The sequence below is a fragment of the Lactuca sativa genome, chromosome 3 (assembly GCF_002870075.4).
Source record: "Lactuca sativa cultivar Salinas chromosome 3, Lsat_Salinas_v11, whole genome shotgun sequence".
Classification (NCBI taxonomy): domain Eukaryota; kingdom Viridiplantae; phylum Streptophyta; class Magnoliopsida; order Asterales; family Asteraceae; genus Lactuca; species Lactuca sativa.
In genome coordinates this window covers 140,465,881-140,488,146 of record NC_056625.2, presented here as the reverse complement: position 1 = coordinate 140,488,146, position 22,266 = coordinate 140,465,881, and positions in this window count along the sequence as shown.

The following is a 22,266-nucleotide window of genomic DNA, read 5'->3' as shown; positions in this document are numbered from 1 at the left end:
TAATAGCACATAAACATATCACATGACATCACATAAGCTAAATACATACTAACGGATCTTGTTCTAAGGCCTCGCCTATCTCTGGGCCCCGCCCGTGTCCTGCTACTGATGAGTCATGGAACCCCGTCCATACTCCTGCTGATAGTGAGATACGGGCCCAGCCCACCCTAACTCCTTCCCTAACTTGGGGCTCACCCCTGCTCTGCTGCTACTGAGATGTGGAACACCGTCCACACTCTGCTATTGGTGAGATACGGGACCTCGCCCACACTCACCTCCCTACCAGGCACATACAAGTATCACACAGACAACAAGTATAAACTATCACATAAACCATTCCTTGGGCACCCACCCTCTACCATTGGACCTCGTCCCGAAATCATACTAGCATACTGTGCCTAGGGCTAACCCCGGGTCTTCTACTCATAACTACATGGGTCGGCATTGTGGCCTTAGACCCATTCACACAAAGGGAAACTCACCTGCACTGGCTGAACTTGTTGATGATCCCACTAGCCGCTGCCCGGCAACTCTCTGAACTCCGGCTCCACCCGCTCCCCGAGCTACCAATAACAATGCAACACTGAGTCTAACTGACCCCCGAAAGACTACCAAGCCAACTCTGGTCTAAGTCAAAGTCCTGGTCAAAGTCAACCTTCTAGGTCAATCCTACTCGCCGAGTCCGCTTACTGACTCGCCGAGTTCTTATGCTCAAAGTCCTTCCAATCGCGACTTGACTCGCCGAGTCAATCCCTGACTCGCTGAGTCTGCTGATTCCAGAATCCTGTCCTATCCAACTCACTGTGTCCTTGCTCGACTCGTTGACTCGAGTCTTAACTCGAAGGGTTTGGGGTTCCGCGACCTGACTCGCCGAGTCCAAGAACAGACTCGCCAAGTACAAGGCAATCTTCATCCAACTCGCCGAGTTGTTCTTCCAACTCGCCGAGTTTATGCCCAACTTCATCCGACTCGACGAGCTGTTCATCCCACTCGTCGAGTTCCTCCTCATCTTCAAGCTACTCGCCGAGTCCACTCAAAGGACTCGCCGAGTCCACTCAAAGGACTCGCCGAGTCCATCCGGTCCTTCATACATGAAGAGGACTTTTTAGTCATGCAGGGACTCAAATCTGTAGATCTACCCTTCCCAAGCCTATTCTTCACGTAAAGTTGCAAACTTTACGTGTAGAGAAGGAGATCTAAGAAAAATACACCATAAACTAGGGTTTAAGGCAAGGAGGCTCCATAATCAACTCAAGGGCAGATACTTTATGGGACACTAGACCAAAACAAGCATGGATCTGAGGTAGCAACCTCAGATCTGGACTTCTAGCTTGAAATGGTTACTATCATGCCAAGAATGCCTAACACACACATAGATCTAGGTGCAAGGGAGTCCAAGGACTAGCTTATTACCTCCAAAAGCTCAGAAATGTCTTCCCAATCCCGGATCTACAGCCCCCTTTTTGCACTCTCAAGATTCTTCTTCTTTCTCCAAGCTTAATGCACTCTTCAAGGCAATAATTGGCTCAATCAATGGATATGACAGCTAGGGTTTGGTATCCAGGGCTAAAGAGGTAATAAGGAACCCTAGGAAGAAGATTAAGACGTTTATATAGGCTCCAAGTCCCGAATTTAGGGTTTTCCACGCACAGACCAGACTCGCCGAGTCACCTTGGCCGACTCGCCGAGTCGGTTACTTACTCCTCGACCCGGATCCCGCTCGAACTCGCCGAGTCCCTCCTTGGATTCGCCGAGTCGACCCCTAAACTTAGGGTTTTCTTTCCTTTCTTGGCCTTCAAAACTTTGGGTGTTACACCGATGCAGTGCGCTAGGCTCAGTATGTGATTCTGTGTATGGTATGTGGTAGCTTGGGGAGACTCACTAAGCTTCGTGCTTACAGTTTTCAGTTTTGGTTTTAGGTACTCATTTTTCAAAAGAGGAGCTCGGGAAGATTGCAGTGCACCCACCATTTGTTTAGCCAGGGATGATTATACTCTGATATGTTTAATCGATGTTATGATACTTTTGAGATACATTGTTTATGAGGTTTATATGATTGTTTGATGACTATGGTTTTAGTATTAAATTAAAAAGAAATTTTCAGACTGTATTTTTGGGATGTTTCAGAAGGACCCCCCTTGGAAACCAAAGAGTCATTGCATGATTAATTGTAGTTAACCTAGAATTAAATCCAAATTAGTTCTGATTAATTAATTAATTAATTATTACTATGTTCAATTAATATATTAATCATATAATATGTTAATGAAATATTTCAATTCCCAATTAACTTATTATTCATAAAATAAACTAACAAATTGTCCACTCTCTCTCCAAATATCATTCCACTCGTTATTAGTTATGAGGGAAATCTAAAAAGGATTTTGCTTCTAATTCAAGTATATACCAATTTAGCTACACCTTAATCCAACAAGGGTTTCACTCAAGGGTGCTTTGGAGGCTGAAAATAATGATGAGAGTGGGTCCAAACCCCGACCGGTAGACCCGGACCAAGAAAACCTTGGAACCGGTTAACAAGATTTTGTAGGACCGAAAACCGGACTGGTATATAGGAACTGGTTCCGGTTCGTTTCTGGGTGAAGTGGGTGTAGAAATGGGAAAACCGAAAATATCAAAGTGGGTCGGATGGAACTGGGTAAAATGGGTCTAGAATTGGAAAACCCGGAAAACCAAATTTTTTTTGGTAATTACTTAGTGGTTGAACTTTGACAAATTTCAACTTTGATATCCCAACTTCGGAGGACTGTAAGTCATTGAATATTAAACCAAAAATGACAAAATTATAGTCTAAAATCATGTACAAACTCTAAACTACACGTTGCAAAATCCTTCATGATAATTCGACTTCAAACAAATTAGATAAGCATATTTTTAAATTTTATGAAACAAAAAATGACACAATTATATTCTAAAATCATGTACAAACTCTATACTACACTTTGGAAAAAACCACATTCTATTCCGACTTCAAACGAATTAGATATGCATGTTTTAAAACTATCAAAGAAAACAAAGAAAGCTGAAAAACATAAAATTTACAACTTTGATATCCCGACTTTGAGAGACTATAAGTCAATGAATATAAACTAAAAAATGACAAAATTATAGTCTAAAATCATGTACAAACTATAAACTACACTCTGGAAAAAACCTCATGTCAATCTAACATCAAACGAATGAGATATGCATGTTTTAAAACTATCACAGAATACAAAAAAGCTGAAAAACATAAAACTTCTTGCTTTGATATCCCGACTTTGAGAAATTGTAAGTCAATGAATATTAACCCAAAAATGACAAAATTATAGTCTAAAATCATGTACAAACTATAAACTACACTTTGAAAAAAACCTCATTCTAATCTGACTTCAAACGAATGAGCTATGCATGTTTTAAACTTTTCACATAAACCAGTTCCGGCCCCTAAAACCGATTCCGGTTCCTAAAACGGTTCTGATTCTTAAACCCGGTTTACCCGGACCCCAAACCCGGATAGAGCTATTCTTTAAACCCGGGACCCGGACCGGTTTTACATATTCTGGTTCTAAAAGTTCCGATTTCGGTCCGGTTTTCCAATTCTAAATCTCATCCCTAGCTGAAAATGACGTCTCCTAGGGTTTTGTGCCCTTTAAATAGGTCTAAAACCCGAGAAAATACCATCAACCCAAGGGCCGAATGCACCGTGCCCTATTATAGGCTCCCTGACACCCTCAGTAAAAATCCCTAGATTCTTAATTAATCAGATTTAAGTAAAAAATAAAATACGTATCTGGAATACGGATGCTATAGTTTCGCGCCCAACCAATTTTCATTTGCAACTTTCTATAAATAGAAAATTTATTTCAACTTCTATTGATTATGGATTCGATTAGAGGGACTCCTAGCAGCAAACTAGTATAAAAAAACACTTAACAATAAAAACAAACACGTACGTAGTTAAGCTCGAACTTTGTACAAAATTTAAAAACAAAATGAAATCATTAGTTATATATGAAATATTCTAACTTATTTCAAGTTTCTAGCCGATTTAGTATCTTGAGTGAAGACAACGTTATATACGTTTGATTGGCACGAATGTGACATGTTTTCTATACTAGACAAACCAAGTTGTTATAGGTGACAAGATGGTAGTTTGATTCTCTAAGAAGATGAAACGAGTTGTCAACTCGGAGTTGAGATCAATATATGTTGAACAAACGAATAGAGCCAAAAGTGATATCATCTCTTTTGTAATCCAATAACCATCCATGTTCTCTATATCTATTAATAATAATTACACAAATCTTTGTTATTTGTTTGTATTTCATCATACTACATATGTGTTTACGTGAATAAAAAGCTTACGTATTCGAGTATAAACAAAAAAACAGGATCTAACTACTCCAGTACTCCTTTTCCATTTCATTTATATTAGATTCAATTAGAATAACCCTTCAATAGAAAGAGCCAACTTTCTACCTATTAAAAAGTAGGTGTATAAGTGGTAGATCCATAATAATATATTATCGGAGACATTGGTGATTGTCATGTGACAATTACATGAGGCGTACATGTACAACAATGCTTTTTACAACACAGAGAAAAATAATTAAAACAAATATCGCATTAATGCAATACAAATATTTATGTTACCAAACATGCGTTATGCTCCTCGAGTCCTAAAGTGCCTCTTTGTGAGGGTGTTCAATATGAAGATGTGGAAAGGTTTTGTCCCCCAATGTCATGGATCCATTTAGAAAAATTAAATAAACAAACATATAACGTGTTTAGATAATTAGATTAATACCTCTAAAGTGAAGACTTGTTTAATCTCAATGGTTGATACATGAGCTGATGCTAGATAAATGTCAGGCAGTTTTTCGGGTTAGTTGGTTTTGTGGTGGTCACCAAATCGGGTTTTCGGGTTTACAAGTTCGGATTGGTCACCTGAATAAGGAAAACCTACCCTTGTATTAGCCCAATAGCCCATTTAAATTGAGCCCAAAAAAAATAGTATTACACTATTATAGGCTTCTAGCCTAATAAAATTTACTTATTTTTTCTTCTTAACAGATGTCAAAACAAATTGTTGATAATTTAATATTTTGTATATTAAATACAGTATTAGTTATTTACTAAGAGAATATAATTAATAAAAATCCGTTGAGTAGTTATAGTGTTACGTAGGTGAAAAATGAAACTCATGTATTTTTTAACTTGCTTCATGCCTCTTTTTTTCTTTTTGAAACACATTGATTTAACAAAATATTGTTGTCTATTATTTTGTGACTTTTGTCATTTTCTTTGATGAAATGTTGTCTACTATCTTGTCCCTTTTTGCTTGTTCGTTATGCCAAAGTGAGAAGAAAGAGTTAACTGACCATTGCTTTTCTTCCTGTTGAGAACACCAAACTAACCAAAAGTCTAGTACCATTCACATATAAACAAGAACCATTCTAATCATGAAAGATTAGAGACCAAAAATATCATATAATTCAGAAACAACCAAATTAACATGAACCATTCTAACATTAACAAGAAAAGTTGCAATTTCATAATAAAAACAAGAAAAATTCAAACTTTCATCATATACATTGCAAATTTAAGAAAAAATAGACAATATTGTTGGAATTTATAATAATATAGATTATTTTATTATAAAATACTACTAATATGAGTATTATATGTTTGATGAATTACAAAATCGTTATTCATTAATATATCTTATATTTTTACTATATTATAAAACATATTAGTCATATAATGAATTTTAAGAGGTATAAGTTATTTTTTTTAAACAAACCAATTAGACATAAATAAATCATTAATACTTGTCAAAAGTTTGAAAACATGAATTAAGAAATGTTATCAAGAAATTCAATTTGGAGTAAAATGACAATTTTAAATTAAATACATCTATATACATTAATTTACATTTCTTAACAGACAATATAAATATAATGTCGATACATAAATATTTTATTTAAACGTAGTACTTTTTTATTACATAATAACTAATAATAAAATATAATAATTATTTATTCGAAAGAAAACTATCCGCCAAAAGAGTTATTTATCGTCGCTGCTTTGCGTAGGCACACATCTTATATATATTAAAGCATAAATGTTTTAGGAATAGTATATTTTCTATTATTCTAAGTTTTGCCACAAAAGTTTCAGCACTTTATTCTTTTTGGTCCCTCCTTAATTTTTTCAACGTTTTGCCACAAAAGTTTCAATATTTTGCCACTTTTGGTCCCTCTTCAACTTTTTATCATATTAGTTTGTGGAGTTGGCACTTTAGTTCCCCCAGCTTCGATATTCTATACTGCTAGCCACAAAGGGTTCCAGAGTTTCCTACTTTTGGTCCCTGACATTTACCAAATGTGACAGCTCAACTTTTTGCCACATTAGTTTGTGGAGTTGTCGCTTTTTGTCTCCCCACCTTCGATATTCTACTATACTGTCTTATTTTTCTCAAATAACAACACATATATTTAATTACCAGTGATAACAATAGATACCAAATAATGCATTTGTAGCACTATGTAAGAACATTGCTATTATAGGTAAAAATAAATCTTTTAAAGTATGAATGCCCTAATTGAAATGTTTAAAAAAAATACCGACCTAGGGCGATGCCCATGTTTTTTACTAGTTTTAATTAATTTGTATAGTTAGTAGAGCTTATAAAGGACTCTAAACTTTTAGATATAAATATAACAAATTTTATACAATCTTAATCATCATCATCTAAGGGGTTGTTTCTCACACTTGGGCACATATGAAAACAAGAAAAATCATGCTTTTCCTTTTTGCCCTAATCCTACCCGTCGAACATTTCGCCTATCTTTTTGAGACTTAACACGACTCTACCCTCTTCTTGCCTCTATCCTTTCTGACATTTCCCACAGTCAGCACTCTCGAACATTGCGCACTGCAAGAGCAACGCTCGCACACCATTTTGTCGTTGTTGCCCTCTGTTTTTGGTAATCCTTTTTATAAATTGATGTTCTTTTTCAAATTTTCTTCTTGAAATCGGTTTAGCTTGCTAAAATAATTCCTTTTATGATGTTCTTGTTGAAAAATGATTTATTTTGTGATTTGCATATACAAGCTTGTTAAATTGCAACACATATTATCTTAAATGTTTTAATGTTTGTGAAATTTGATGAAATGCATCTATTTATGCTTAAATGCATGTAAAATGTTACTAACACTACTAGAAAAACAACATTTTATGACGCGCAATGCGTGTCGTAAAACACTCAGACGACGCGCAAATGCGTGTCAAGGAAGGCCCTGTCATAACGAGAGATGACACGCTTTTGCGCGTCATCTATAGACGACGCGCATTTACGATGCACATTTATGACACGCAATGGGTATCATTAAAACCCATGTCAAGAAAGGCCATGTCATCAACGAAGATGACACACATTTTTGCGTATCGTAAATTTAAATGTTTAAAAAAAATATATTTATATATTTATTAATTTTTATGTCTCATAATAGAAATAAAATACCATATACAAAAAATACAATCCATTGCATAATATAAAATAAAATTTCATACACAAAAAATAAATAAATTGCACAAATTATAATATATCATACAAATAATCATTCAAATGTTAAACAAGAATAATACATTGCTAACATGGGTTATACATTCCTATAAGACTAACAAATACTCATCCAACTTTGTTTCTTACTGGAATATGTGTGTAATTGTCTCCGATTTTCCTTCAAGTGATTTAATAAACTATGTGGGGGTCAAGCTTCCCACTGCAATAACTTGAAGGAACAACCAAAAGTTGTTGCCTCCCTTTCCATTCCTCTCCAAGTTTCAATGTAATTGGGTATTCCACTGCTGCAACCCCTACACAAAGCATATGATTGTATTCATCATCTCCAAAATTAGGCATAGCCTTCGCCTTCTTATCCCATGGATTCCAAACCCCTACAATATATATATATATATATATATATATATATATATATATATATATATATATATATATATATATATATATATATATATATATATCACTTCATTACCCATGCAAACAAAGTTTTCCAAAATGTTAACATTTCTGCACATTGTTGTTATTGTCTCAACAGTCAAAGTATGAGTTTCAATTCCATTGTGGAAAATTTTCATGATCTTAACAGCATCAAGAAGGCCATCTTTCCGAATGACAAATGTACGTTTCTTTTCATGAGCAATGATTGCAATCTTTGTTGGTGTGCTCAGGTAAACCTTGTCAATCTGATAATAAATAACCCTACATAAGCCTCTAACAACGGAAAAGAGTGTCCAAAAATAGAGTTTAAAGAAACAAAAATCATTACTTCTGATTCAAAAGTTATTGTGGTTGGATTAATCGGTTCGGTTGTCATTGGTTCACCCGTTATATGCATGATTAGAACTTTAGTTTTAATGAGTAATAAAGAAAAATGAATAAGAAACTGGATTTGAGGAGCATAATCTCTACTTATTTATGAAGTCTATTCTCTGTGAAATTTGTTTTAACTTGATGATCCCAAATTGGTCCCGCAATGAAATGCCATGTATCAGATATTGGCTTTGTGCAATCAAAAGAAACATGATTTAGTAGGTAGGTACCTGATTACTCCTCCTGACGTCAGGATGAAGGCCGGGGGTGGTTGTTCCTATTGGCTAGTAGTGATAAGACAAATCATACTTACCATGTCAAGAGAGGACATGCTATCCAAGCTGCAAACAGAAAGTACACCCATCTCCAGTAGAACAGGGAATGCCCCAAGAAACTTGAAACTTTCTGTACATCCCGCATCCAAATAAACTACAACACCTTATTACATTTATAATTTTAATGATAATCAAGATAAGAGGGAATTTTTATTTTATTCAACATCCATATATACTTACCCATTTGTCAACTAAGTCTTTAGCAAGCTTTCTATTGGACGTGGTCTCTTCATCAGATTTTGACAAGAACATAATAACCTTTCCAAGACCACTTTTCTTTAATTGCTCTCTTCTATCATATTGATCTAAATCAATTGGGAACTGGAGGATAAGAACAACTAATAATTAGTTATAACAACATAAAAAAGACATATAATTAATCCTAGTTGATTCTATACCTACCTCAGTTAGGATCTTCAATATTTCTGCACGAATGTTTATATTGGTCAAGCTTCCATCCGGAAGGGGTTCAAGCCAATTTTTCAAAAGAGTTAGAACTCCATGATCTAGAAACTCAAATTGAAGTTGTATCCTGCATTAATAATTTAAAAAGGTAAATGATATAAACAATACTATGTAACAGATGCTTGACTTTTGCAAATAAAAGACTTTACTTAGATAGTACTTCAGTTAGAAGTGGCAAGTTTCTGAGTTTATTAATAGCTGGTTTTGATTGTCTGTTTATCTCTGCATCTTCTTTTGCTACAACTTCAAGTTCAGCCATCACATTTTCAACAAGTAATGTAATCTCTGTAGCACTTTTCTCGGTCTTCTTTTTCTTCTTACCCATCTTGAACATGTTCAATTCTTATCCACAAGAAGATTTAAAGACTTCAAATCATGGTGAATAATCGGTGGGTTGCAATGATGAAGACAATTCATGCCTCGTGCCTTGAGAGAATCACAAATAAGACAAATAAATCAAAAGAAATATGGAAAAGATGATAATTAGCATGCTTGATGCTACTTACGAAAATAATAGTTACCTCCTGTTTAAATGATAACATCAAATCCTCTGGATACTCTTGATATTCATATAAGTTGATCGCAACATCCTATATACATAAATTGACATTTTATATTCTCTTTCTATCCATTTCTTAAATAATATAAAAGCATTTGGGTAATTTACTCTATAGATTATAATCAAGTGAGAGATGGAGAACATACTGATCCATACCACAATGCACGATGTACAGTCCTTTTTTTCCAGGCCACCCCCAAATAATATAAAAGCATTTGAAGACTTCCAAGCCACCTCTAAATTTGGTAGAAGAATATAATGAAAAAAGGTTATGGACGTACATGCATGGTGTGAGTTTTTCCACTACTTGTAACACCATATGCAAAAATAGTTCCTGTAATTGGAATAAATTATGTCAAGATTAGAAAAATCAAAAAGATACAAAAATTGTGTAAGTTACATGAAATGAAGAGAAATAATACCATTAACACCTTCCATTGCACCACTAAAAACATGTTGAGCTTCAATATCATATACATGACGTGTTGTGGTTGTAGGCCCAAACACCCGATCTATGTACAAATTATAAATAAGAAAATGAGATTTATAAGGTATATCAGTATGAAGTATGAAACTCAAAAGCAGAAACTTCATGGTTAAGAGTATAAGCCTAAAGTTACAAATTCTTGACCTTGTTAAGTTAACTGTAGTTAATCATGTGAAAACCATTAAGATGGCTGCTTGATTCTGATATGTGTTTGGGTACAAAAAGAAGACAGTTGAAAATTTGGGATATTTGTCCCCTTCAATAATAGAATTTAACAAACATTGTGTTTGAAACAAGAAAAAACCAATAAATCAGTTTATCAGTTTATCAATGAGTAATTGTTTAGCTAGTTGCTCCAGTCCCCTATACAATGATATCAAAGAACAATAGAGCTTCGGCAATAAAGGATCCAAAGTTTTAAAATGTTAATTACTGTAGAGTTGGTTCTGTTTTACCTAATTTTCTTATGCTCTGATTTAGAACATGACTCTTGATCATCAATAGAATCAATTCAAAAACATTAATTAGTAGCATATCTATAATTTGGACATACCATATGCATAAGCTATCGATGGAGTCTCTTCATTCCATAGAATAGTTTCGCCAGCTGCATACCATGCAATCTCCTCCCCTCGTCGAATTTCCCTCGGATTAATCCTCAAAAAGTTATTTTACATCCAAATTAACCGCAATAAATACAGTAAACCATAAATTTGTACCACGATTTGATCACCTGAGAGGCCGGAACCAAACAGTAACAGTGACATTCTCCTTCGATCTCATAGAACCCAATGGCAAACTCTCAGAATAAAAGTATTGCCGCTTGCTTCTAGCAGATGAAGCCGGAGAGCTTAGATAATCAACAGAAGCCTCCTGAAAATGTTTCGAAGATGAAGTAGTTGAAGAGGATGGCGAATTCGCATATCTCGAAGTCGATTTCCTCGGTTTCAAAATACCTTGCGTCGATGCCATTGTGGAATTCAACTGGAAGCTAGTACAATCAAATCAGTAATCACATAAATGCAATCTCCTTCTCTTCTTTCAATGAATCATATTTACAATTCAACTAGATATGAGGAAGAAGAATAAGATAAAGACGAAGGGAAAGGTGAATGTGATAGATTGAGAGTGTAGAAGATTGCGGGCTTTCAAGTGAGGAGTTTGTGGTTGCGTTGGAAGCGTTGGAAGCGATGAGCTTCCATGAATGGTTGGCAAATGAAACCACAACTTTTCCAATCTTTACATGGGAAGAAGAAGATTTTGGAGTAAAAGAAAGCTAAAATTAAAGGGACGGTGGGTTTGCTAAAATTAGGGATAGAGAAAAGAAATAAGGATTCAGAATAACATACAACTAGGGAAGGCAGGATGTGAAAGCATAAAAGGCAAGACCTAGGGTTCTGGTGGGTTTGCTAAAATTAAAGGGCCGGATTGAGTGAATGAATGTGAAGTGTGGATTGAGTTTTTAAGGTTCAATGGCTGTAGCTATGGCTTAGGGTTTACAGAGAGAAGGAAGAAGTGAATGAAGGGAGATACTGATGAGAGAGGGTAGACGTGGGGTTCTTCAAAATTTTAGAATTTCAGACGATTTCTTTTCCCCCCTTTAAAAACGCACGTTTAAGCAGAAAAAATATAAAGCTACATTTGAAGAGGACACACATTTAAGATAAGCGCCCTCCATAAATGCACGTCCTCTATCCTTTAAATTTTAGAAGAGATGACATTATTTTTAGGGCGTATGCTTTTGCGTATCGTAAATCACCGTGTGTCATTGTTTGCGCGTCGTAAAAGACTGTTTTTCTAGTACTGTAAAATGCATCAAATGTTGCTGAAATGCTTATAATATTGCTTAAATAGGGTTTATCTTTGCTGAAACACATATATTATTGTTGAAATGCATCTGAAATGTTGCTGAAATACATCTATTTTTGCTTAAAGGCTTATAATATTCCTGAAATATGGTTTGATGTTGCAGAAATATTGTTATTTTATGATGTTCTTGCTGAAATGTTGTTTGGTTTTGCAAAAATATGGTTATTTTTTTTCAATGTTCTTGTTGAAATGTTGTTTTATTTTGGTAAATGTTCACGTGTCTATTGCTGGATTTTGTTGAATTTATCCTAGACCTGACACAAAAGAAACCTATGATTAGTTGGAAGGTAAAATCTATTAAAAGAACTTTAGTAGATAGGGAGAACACTCATCAAGTACAAGAGGGAGAGAGTGATGGTCAAAGCGTAAACAACATGAAATGGAGTTCACAAGGCAATGAATACATGAATAATTTGTGTAATAGAATGTGAATCAATTATTTTCAAATGCTTCGAATTAAATTTGTAGGATTTTATTGGATTTTAGTATGTTGTCGTGGATATGAAAATTTGTAAGTTTGATTTTCATTTGTGTTTAATTTAAATTTATGTTTTATTTGGATTTTGTATGATGTTTTATATTTTTTTTTTTACCATTATTCAAGAAGTTGGTTAAGTTTTTATAAAACATAATAATAGAGAAGGATAAAATGGTCATTATCATTCAACACAACAATTTAGATTTCTAACGAAACAACTTGTTTACAATTAGAGCTTGTAAAAATTTACAACATCTCAAATTTTCAATTTTTTTTTTCAGTTTTAAAATATTTAAGCATCCAAAACTCATTCTCTGAATAAATAACATAACAAACGTTTGGGTTGTACTGACTTCGTAAGACATGTAGAAGATATGGTGGATAACCTATTGACCCATATTCAAATCCTCACACTACTTAGCCCTTGTGGCCATGGAGGTTCGTCTACAGTGACTCCAGGACATGAGACATAACCTCATGTTTACAACATAAGATTAGTCGGTGCGTGAAAGCTGGCCCAGAACCCCCGTTAGGGAAGTTCCCTTTCCAAAAAAACTTAACAACCATTTGTATCAAATTTATAAAATATAATGTCAATCAAAGTCAAATTATGAAAACCAACATGTCACACCCCCGACCGGCAACGTTACTTTTTATTCATTAAATAAAATATATTACATAATTGTTCGAGATATAAGTAGGTCACAACAGCAAAGTAAAATAATAGGGCGCATAAACTTTTAGCTGCAACACCGGGGTTACTCCCCTTGTGTTCTAGGCCCATTCTCCTGAGAATACATGTGGTTTGAAAGTCAACATTGTAACATCCCGAAATTTAGGTAAGTTATTTAACCCTTCCATTTTATCAAGTTGTCAAGATTGGTCCCTTGAGAGAGTTCTTATAGCAAATGAGTACGCTGGGGGTACTAGGGAGTACGCTGCGCGTACTCATGCGGTTAATTTGGACGCGGACTCGCCTGGGTACGATGGGCGTAACGGGTCCAGATGCAAACCCTAAATGTTTGGCTTGTGCACTATTTAAAGGATGCTAAGGCTCATTTCTCAGTCTCCATATCAGAGAGTGAAACCCTAAGAGAGAGCCTTCCACCGTCTTTAGCTTGAGTGTGTGTGTTTTGGAGCTAAAAGTGTCTTGGTGTGTTAGTGAAGAAGAAGGAGAAGAGCTTGTGGAGGCTAGGACTTGAGGTGCAAGTTTGGATCTGAGATCTACATAGAAAGGAGCTTCATCTAGAGGTATAAAGTTCAAAACTTTCCTCTTTATTTGGTTAGATGATTGCATGGACCATTTCTAGGGTTAAAAGTCCCAAAGGTGGAGACTTTATGAGTGTAATGTACTCCATGGACCTAGATCTGTCCCATTTCAGTGATATTTGTGTTATAGATCCATAAAGTTCCATCTTGGTCGTTGTTATGAGGTCATGCTTGAGTTATGAGCTTTCTAGAGTTGGGAAATGAAATGTTATGGGAGTTAGTGACTTGTCCAGCCATGCAGAGGCTTAAAGTCACCAACTTTATCGATTAAGAGGCTTAGAAATGGTCAGATCTAGAAGTTGGACGTGGGTCTTAACTGTTTAAGACCTCAAGAGCTTAGAGTCTGAAACTAGGATTTACGCGGGGCGTAATCCCAGTACGCACAGCGTAAGGGGTCGCGCACCCCGTTTCTGTGAGGACGCCAGGTACGCGCAGCGTAACCCGGAGAGTTGACTTTTGTTGACTTTTAGGGTTTGGTCAACTTTAGGGTCTTTGAGCCATGAGAGGGGTAAAATGGTCTTTTACCCTTCTGAGAGTACTAAGAGAAGGAATAGTCTAACCTTGAGAGATGTATTGATTTAGAGTGCTTATTTCATATGATAAGGCGGAGGCTAGACCCGATTTTACAGAGTTCGAGATTTACCGAGTTACCCAAGGTGAGTCTTCTCACTATACTTTACCTAGAGTGGTAATTAGAGTGATGTGACAGAGTATTTTGTATGCTTTTGCATGATGAGATTTCTATGTGATTTATGCTATGTATGTTACAAAGTTTTCAGAGTTAGGACCAGAAGGTCCACAAAGTTAGGGCCAGAGGGCCCACAGAGTTATGGGACTGGAGGGTCCCACTGAGACGTATTGACCAGAGGGTCAAACAGAGTTATAGCCTCGAGTGGCTAGTATGTGTTGTGTGTGGTATTTTGGGGAACTCAATAAGCATTTATGCTTACAATGTGGTGTTATGTGTTTCAGGTACCAGTGAGGATCGCGGGAAGGCGCCGACTTGATCAATACACACATGCATAGCTTTTACATTTTATGATCTTGGGATGTGATGTTATGAACTGATTATGTGATACAATGATATTTTTATAACAATTATAAATGAAAGTGTGTGTTTAAAATGTGAAAAATTATTTGAAAATTTGGGTGTTACAAGTTGGTATCAGAGCCTTGGTTTGAGGGATTCGGGTGCACCTTCAGGCGTATCTGAAATCAACTGACAATTTGAGAGATTTTCAAAATAAAATTCACAAAATTTTTCTCAAGAGTAAAAAGTTTTTGAAAGAGCAGAGCAGAGATCAACGTGTACGATCAGCCAGCGCCCGAACGGTGATTTCCCAAAATACCCTTACATTATGAGTTATGAGACATGTTATGATATGATATGCATGCTAGAGTAGGCTAGGTATTCTTATTAGGACTAGAGTGGCCTGATTTGTGATGCCTTAGCCTAAGGATTTTGCTGCTAGGAGATGCTTGAGAGTGAATAGATAGCAGTGAGGAGCTTATGAGAGATCTGCTATAGAGTAGACTATGTATAGAGAGAGAATAGAGTACTTGGGATTTGGGATCGTAGGAGGAGGACTTGGGGTGAATATTGATGCGGTGTGGATGGTAGTATTGGGCCCGTACTACCGAAGGCACCAGATCAGTGCGCAACCCAAGTAAGAATCCTTAGGGTACCAAGGATCAGGTAGGATTGGGATATCGAGTGTGTGTACACTTGAGCGAGTCTCTAATATCTCGTGTTGTATTTCAGAGAGACATCATGGTGGGGACACGCCACAGACCAGGGACTAGCGAGGGGGGTGTGAGTGATGAGGAGCTCCACCAGATGATTCATGATGAGGTGGCTGTTGCCATCCGCGCTGAGATTCTAGAGATGTTCGGGTCTATCAAGACCACACTGATTGAGACTTTTGATGAGCGGTATGCTGCTCTTACTGATGCTGCAGCCACTGCGGGCGTTGCTGCTGCCAGGCCACAGGGGGTGACATGTTGCTGTACCGGGAGTTTAACAGCACGAACCACCAGAGTTTGACGGGTCTCAGGATCCGATAGCCGCGATGATGTGGATCTCTGACATTGAGGGGTGCTTCTACACATGTTCATGTCTGGAGCATCTGAGAGTTTGATTCACGCTGAACCATCTTCGCTTGGGGGCGAAGGACTGGTGGAAGTTTGTAAGAGCGCACTATTCTTCAGTAGAGCTTGCTGTGTTGACCTAGGAGAGGTTCACCGCTATGTTTCGTGATGAGTATGTTTCCCCGGTGGAAAAGGAGCCTTTGGCCCAAGAGTTCTTGACTCTCAAGCAGGGTACTAAGTCTGTTACTGTGATCACCAGGATGTTTCATGAGAGGGCGATGTTCTGCCCTGAGCACGTGTCTTCCGAGCAGGCACGTATGAGTCGGTATTTGAGTATTTTGAGGAGAGACATCCACGAGTTCGTGGCGAACTCGACGTACCAGACATTTTCCGAGCTTCAGGCAAATGCCCGGAAGAGGGAGATTGAGCTAGAGACTCAGGCTAGGGAGGAGGTGGAGTCTCAGGGGAGGGATCGGCGACCGGCATAGTCCCAGCCGGCTGCCAAGCGGGCTAAGCCCGCTGATTCGAGATCAGGGAACCAGAAGGGCCGCACTTGTGGCATGTGTGGCAAGAGTCATGAGGGGGTGTGCAGAGCAGGGTCTTGCTACAAGTGTGGCAAGGAGGGGCACATGGCCAAGGATTACCCCAAGGGGTTTGCAGTTTGTTGTCACTACAACCAGACCGGACACCGGAAGGCCAAGTGTCCGTAGTTACAAGGGTCAGCTCAGGGAGCTTCTCAGGGATCTGTCCCTGCTGCTGTTCGAGCTACAGAGAGTCGGTCGGTGAAGGACGAGGCAACGAAGGCTCGCGAGAGAGCCTTCCAGTTGACAGCAGAGGAGGTCCGTGCGACACCCGATGTTGTGATATGCGTAGGTACATTTCTTGTGTGTTTTGTACCTGCTTTGGTGATATTTGACTTAGGTGCGAGTCGGTCTTTTGTGTCGTTAGCCTTTAGTCAACACATCAGTATTCGTCATGAGGCGTTGAGTCAACCTTTGCGAGTTTCCATAGCTGACGAGAGAGTAGTGTATGCCACTGATTTGATTCGAGGATGTGTACTCGAGATCTTCGGCGTTGAGTTTCCGATTGATTTGGTCCCGATTGCTATGGGAGATGTCTGTGTCATCGTGGGCAAGGACTGGTTGAGCAGATTTGGAGCGGTTATCGACTGCGAGCGACAACTGGTGACCATAAAAGACCCTAGTGGGAGAGTTTTTACGGTTTATGGCGAGGTTACCCGTTCTAGGTCGGCGTTTTGTTCAACCGCGAGAGCGAGGCAGAGTCTATAGCAGGGTTGTAGTGGGTATGAGGCTTATGTGGTGGATACGAGGGTAGGTGCATAGAGACCGAGGTCGGTCGATGGGGTCCCAATAGTGCGTGAGTTCCCGGATGTTTTCCTCGAGGAGTTGTCGGGTGTACCTCCCGAGAGGCAGGTGGAGTTCCGTATCGATTTGGTTCCGGGGGCAGCACCTATCGCCAAGGCCACTTATCTCCTTGCACCTCCAGAGATGTAGGAGTTATCCTCGTAGCTTCAGGAGCTGCTGGGAAAGGGGTTTATACGGCCGAGTAGCTCACCGTGGGGAGCGCCGATCCTTTTTGTCAAGAAAAAGGATGGTTCACACCGGATGTGCATTGATTATTGGGAGTTGAACAAGTTGACGGTCAAGAACCGTTACCCCTTACCGAGGATCGACGATTTGTTCGATCAGTTGCAGGGAGCGTCTTGGTTCTCCAAGATTGATTTGAGGTCTGGATATCATCAGATGAGGGTGCGTGATGAGGATATCCAGAAGATAGCGTTCTGGACTCGTTACGGGAATTACGAGTTCGTGGTGATGCCTTTCGGGCTCACCAATGCACCTACGGCGTTCATGGATCTCATGAACAGGGTGTTCAGGCCGATGTTGGATTGTTCGGTGATCGTGTTCACTGATGATATATTGGTGTATTCGAGGTCCAGAGAGCAGCATGAGGAGCATTTGAGGGAGATCCTCGGAGTTCTGAGATCGAAGAGGCTTTACGCCAAATTCTCCAAGTGTGATTTCTGGTTACAAGAGGTCCAGTTTCTAGGACACCTCGTCAACCATAATGGGATATTGGTCGATCTGGCCAAGATTGAGGTGGTGATGAGCTGGGAGGTGCTGAGATCCCCTTCGGAGATCAGGAGTTTCCTGGGGTTGGCCAGTATTATCGGAGATTCATCCAGGATTTCTCCAGGATTGTTGTTCCCCTCACCAGGCTGACCCGGAAGGGCGTGGCTTTTAGTTGGGGCCTGGAGCAGCAGGCCTCATTCGAGACACTTCGCCAGAGATTGTGCGAAGCCCCAGTGTTGGCCCTTCCGGAGGGAATGTAGGACTTTGTGGTATATTGTGACGCGTCGATATCAGGACTAGGTGCGGTGCTGATGTAGAGAGGGCATGCGATAGCATATGCATCAAGGCAAATGAAGCCTCATGAGACAAGGTATCCTACTCACGATCTGGAGTTGGGGGCTGTGGTGTTCGCCCTCAAGATCTGGCATCACTACTTGTATGGGGTTCGGTGTACCATATACACGGACCACAAGAGCTTGAAGTATCTGATGGATCAGCCCAACCTAAACATGCGTCATAGGAGATGGTTGGACGTGGTAAAGGATTATGAGTGTCAGATCCTGTACCACCCGGGCAAGGCTAACGTGGTAGCCGATGCCTTAAGTTGCAGGGCAGAGAGTGCCCCTTTGCGAGATGTTTGTATGAGGTTGACAGTGATGACTTCGGTGTTGGACACCATTCGGGAGGCCCAGGTGGAGGACATGAGACCGGAGAACCGCAAGCGAGAGCGGGTGATTGGTCAGATATCTGAGTTCATTGCCGATAACTGGGGGCTTATGACCTTCCAGGGCCGTATTTGGGTGCCATTTGAGGGTGGGTCACGTGCCATTTTGATGGAGGAGGCGCACAGGTCGAGGTTTTCAATCCATCCTGGGGCCACTAAGATGTATTTGGACCTAAAAAGAGATTATTGGTGGCCCGATATGAAGAGGGATATGGCGTGGTTTGTAGAGAGGTGCTTGACCTTTCGCAGAGTTAAGGCCAAGGACCAGTGTCCACATGAAAAGTTGCAGCCGCTTGAGGTTCCCCAGTGGAAGTGGGAATAGATTTGCATGGATTTTATCACCAAATTGTCGAGGACCGCGAGAGGCGTCGATGCAATTCGGGTGATCGTCGAACGGTTGACTAAGAGCGCTCATTTTCTTGCTATTAGTGAGAGATCTTCCGCAGAGAGGCTGGAAGAGGTGTATGTGAGGGAGGTGGTATCGTGGCATGGTGTACCGATCTCGATTGTTTTAGATTGAGATGTGCGTTTCACTTCCAGGTTCTGGAAGAAGTTCCATGAGGAGTTGGGTACTAGGCTGCATTTTAGTACCGCTTACCACCCACAGACGAACGGACAGAGTGAGCGGACGATTCAGACGCTCGAGGACATGCTTCGGGCACGTGTGTTGGACTTTGGAGGGAGTTGGGACACGTATCTGCCTTTGGCTGAGTTTTCCTATAACAACAGCCACCATTCGAGCATTGGTATGCCTCCCTTTGAGTTATTGTAGGGGAGGAGGTGTCAGACTCCCATTTATTGTGGAGAGATAGGGCAGCGAGTGATGGGCAGCACTGAGATAGTGCTTCAGACGACAGAGCAGATACAACAGGTTAGACAGAGATTGCTGACGGCCTAGAGTCGCCATAAGAGTTACGCGGATAGGCGTCGATCCGAGCTCGAGTTTCAGGTTGGAGATTTTGTACTCCTGAAAGTGTCTCCTTTGAATGGAGTGATCCGATTCAAGAAAATGGGCAAGTTGGGGCCCCGATACATTGGACCGTTCAGGATGATTGCGAGGGTGGGCATGGTAGCATATCGATTGGAGCTACCTGCGGAGTTGAGCCATATTCATGATACCTTCCACGTGTCTCAGCTGAGGAAGTGTATAGGCGATGAGTCGGCAGTGGTGCCATTGGAGGATATCCAGGTGGACGCGGGTATGAATTATGTTGAGAGACCGATCGCGATTTTGGACCGGAAGGTCAAGGTTCTGAGGAACATGGAGCTGCCTCTGGTTCAGGTCCAGTGGCAACATCGGAGAGGGTCCGAGCTGACTTAGGAGCCGGAGTCAGAGATGCGGGAGCAGCATTCGGTGTTGTTTTCGGCATGAGACTTCGAGGGTGTAATCTGGTTCTAGTGGGGGAGAATTGTAACATCCCGAAATTCAGGTAAGCTATTTAACCCTTCCATTTTATCAATTTGTCAAGATTGGTCACTTGAGAGAGTTCTTGTAGCAAATAAGTACGCTGCGTGTACTCATGTGCTTAATTTGGACACGGACTCGCCTGGGTACGTTGGGCGTAACGGGTCCAGATGCAAACCCTAAATGTTTGGCTTGTGCACTATTTAAAGGATGATAAGGCTCATTTCTCAGCCTCCACATCAGAGAGTGAAACCCTAAGAGAGAGCCTTCCACCGTCCTTAGCTTGAGTGTGTGTGTTTTGGAGCTAAAAGTGTCTTGGTGTGTTAGTGAAGAAGAAGGAGAAGAGCTTATGGAGGCTAGGAGTTAAGGTGAAAGTTTGGATCTGAGATTTACAGAGAAAGGAGCTTCATCTAGAGGTATAAAGTTCAAAAATTTCCTCTTTATTTGGTTAGATGATTGCATGGACCATTTCTACGGTTTAAAGTCCCAATGGTGGAGACTTTATGAGTGTAATGTACTCCATGGACCTAGATCTGTCCCATTTCAGTGATATTTGTGTTATAGATCCATAAAGTTTCCATCTTGGTTGTTGTTACGAGGTCATGCTTGAGTTATGAGCTTTTTAGAGTTGGGAATGAAATGTTATGGGAGTTAGTGACTTGTCCAGCCATGCAAAGGCTTAAACTCACCAACTTTATGGATTAAGAGGCTTAGAAATGGTCAGATCTAGAAGTTGCACGTGGGTCTTAACTGTTTAAGACCTCAAGATCTTAGAGTCTGAAACTGGTATTTACACGGGGCATAATCCCAGTACGCGCAGCATAAGGGGTCACACACCCCGTTTCTGTGAGGACGCCGGGTACACCCAACGTACATATTTGGTACACGCAGTGTAACCCGAAGAGTTGACTTTTGTTGACTTTTAGGGTTTGGTCAACTTTAGGGTCTTTGAGCCATGAGAGGGGTAAAATGGTCTTTTACCCTTCTGAGAGTACTAAGAGAAGGAATAGTCTAGCCTTGAGAGATGTATTGATTTAGAGTGCTTATTTCATATGATTAGGCGGAGGCTAGACCCGATTTTACGGAGTTCGAGATTTACCGAGTTACCCGAGGTGAGTCTTCTCACTATACTTTACCTAGAGTGGTAATTAGAGTTATGTGACAGAGTATTTTGTATGCTTTTGCATGATGAGATTTCTATGTGATTTATGTTATGTATGATACAGAGTTTTCAGAGTTAGGACCGGAAGGTCCACAGAGTTAGGGCCAGAGGGCCCACAGAGTTATGGGACTGGAGGGTCCCATTGAGACGTATTGACCAGAGGGTCAAACAGAGTTATAGCCTCGAGTGGCTAATATGTGTTGTGTGTGGTATTTTGGGGAACTCACTAAGCATTTATGCTTACAGTGTGGTGTTATGTGTTTCAGGTACCAGTGAGGATCGCGAGAAGGCGCCGGCTTGTTCAGTACACACATGAGGAGCTTTTACATTTTATGATCTTGGGATGTGATGTTATGAACTGATTATGTGATACAATGATATTTTTATAACAATTATGAATGAAAGTGTTTTTTTAAAATGTGAAAAATTATTTGAAAATTTGGGTGTTACAAACATAATGTTGGTGAGTTCACAAGTTTTATTATTATAAAACGTGTTGTAGTTGTTTAGTTATCTTAGTTATCCTGATCTTGCTCCTTCGATTTGAGTGTACTATCACTACTTTCTTAGGTTATTTCCTAGTAGTTGTCTAAGATAGTTAATTTTAGTATAAAAATGTTAGGATGAGTTCCTATAAACGAGTTATGACTGTTGAAAGTTCCCCGAAAACCATGATGCTTCATCACATGTGGCAAATGTGTTTAGAAAGTTATGCCTGGTTCAACTTGCCGTCAGTTTATAGCTAGCAACCACATGTGGGAGTGTCAATCACGTATATATATATATATATATATATATATATATATATATATATATATATATATATATACATACATATCTTTCCCACTCACTTAAGATTTAACGATTATAGGTTGGGGCTAGGTTAAGGGCCTTCAACTAGGAGATGAACATGTCTCATCTAACCACTTGTTG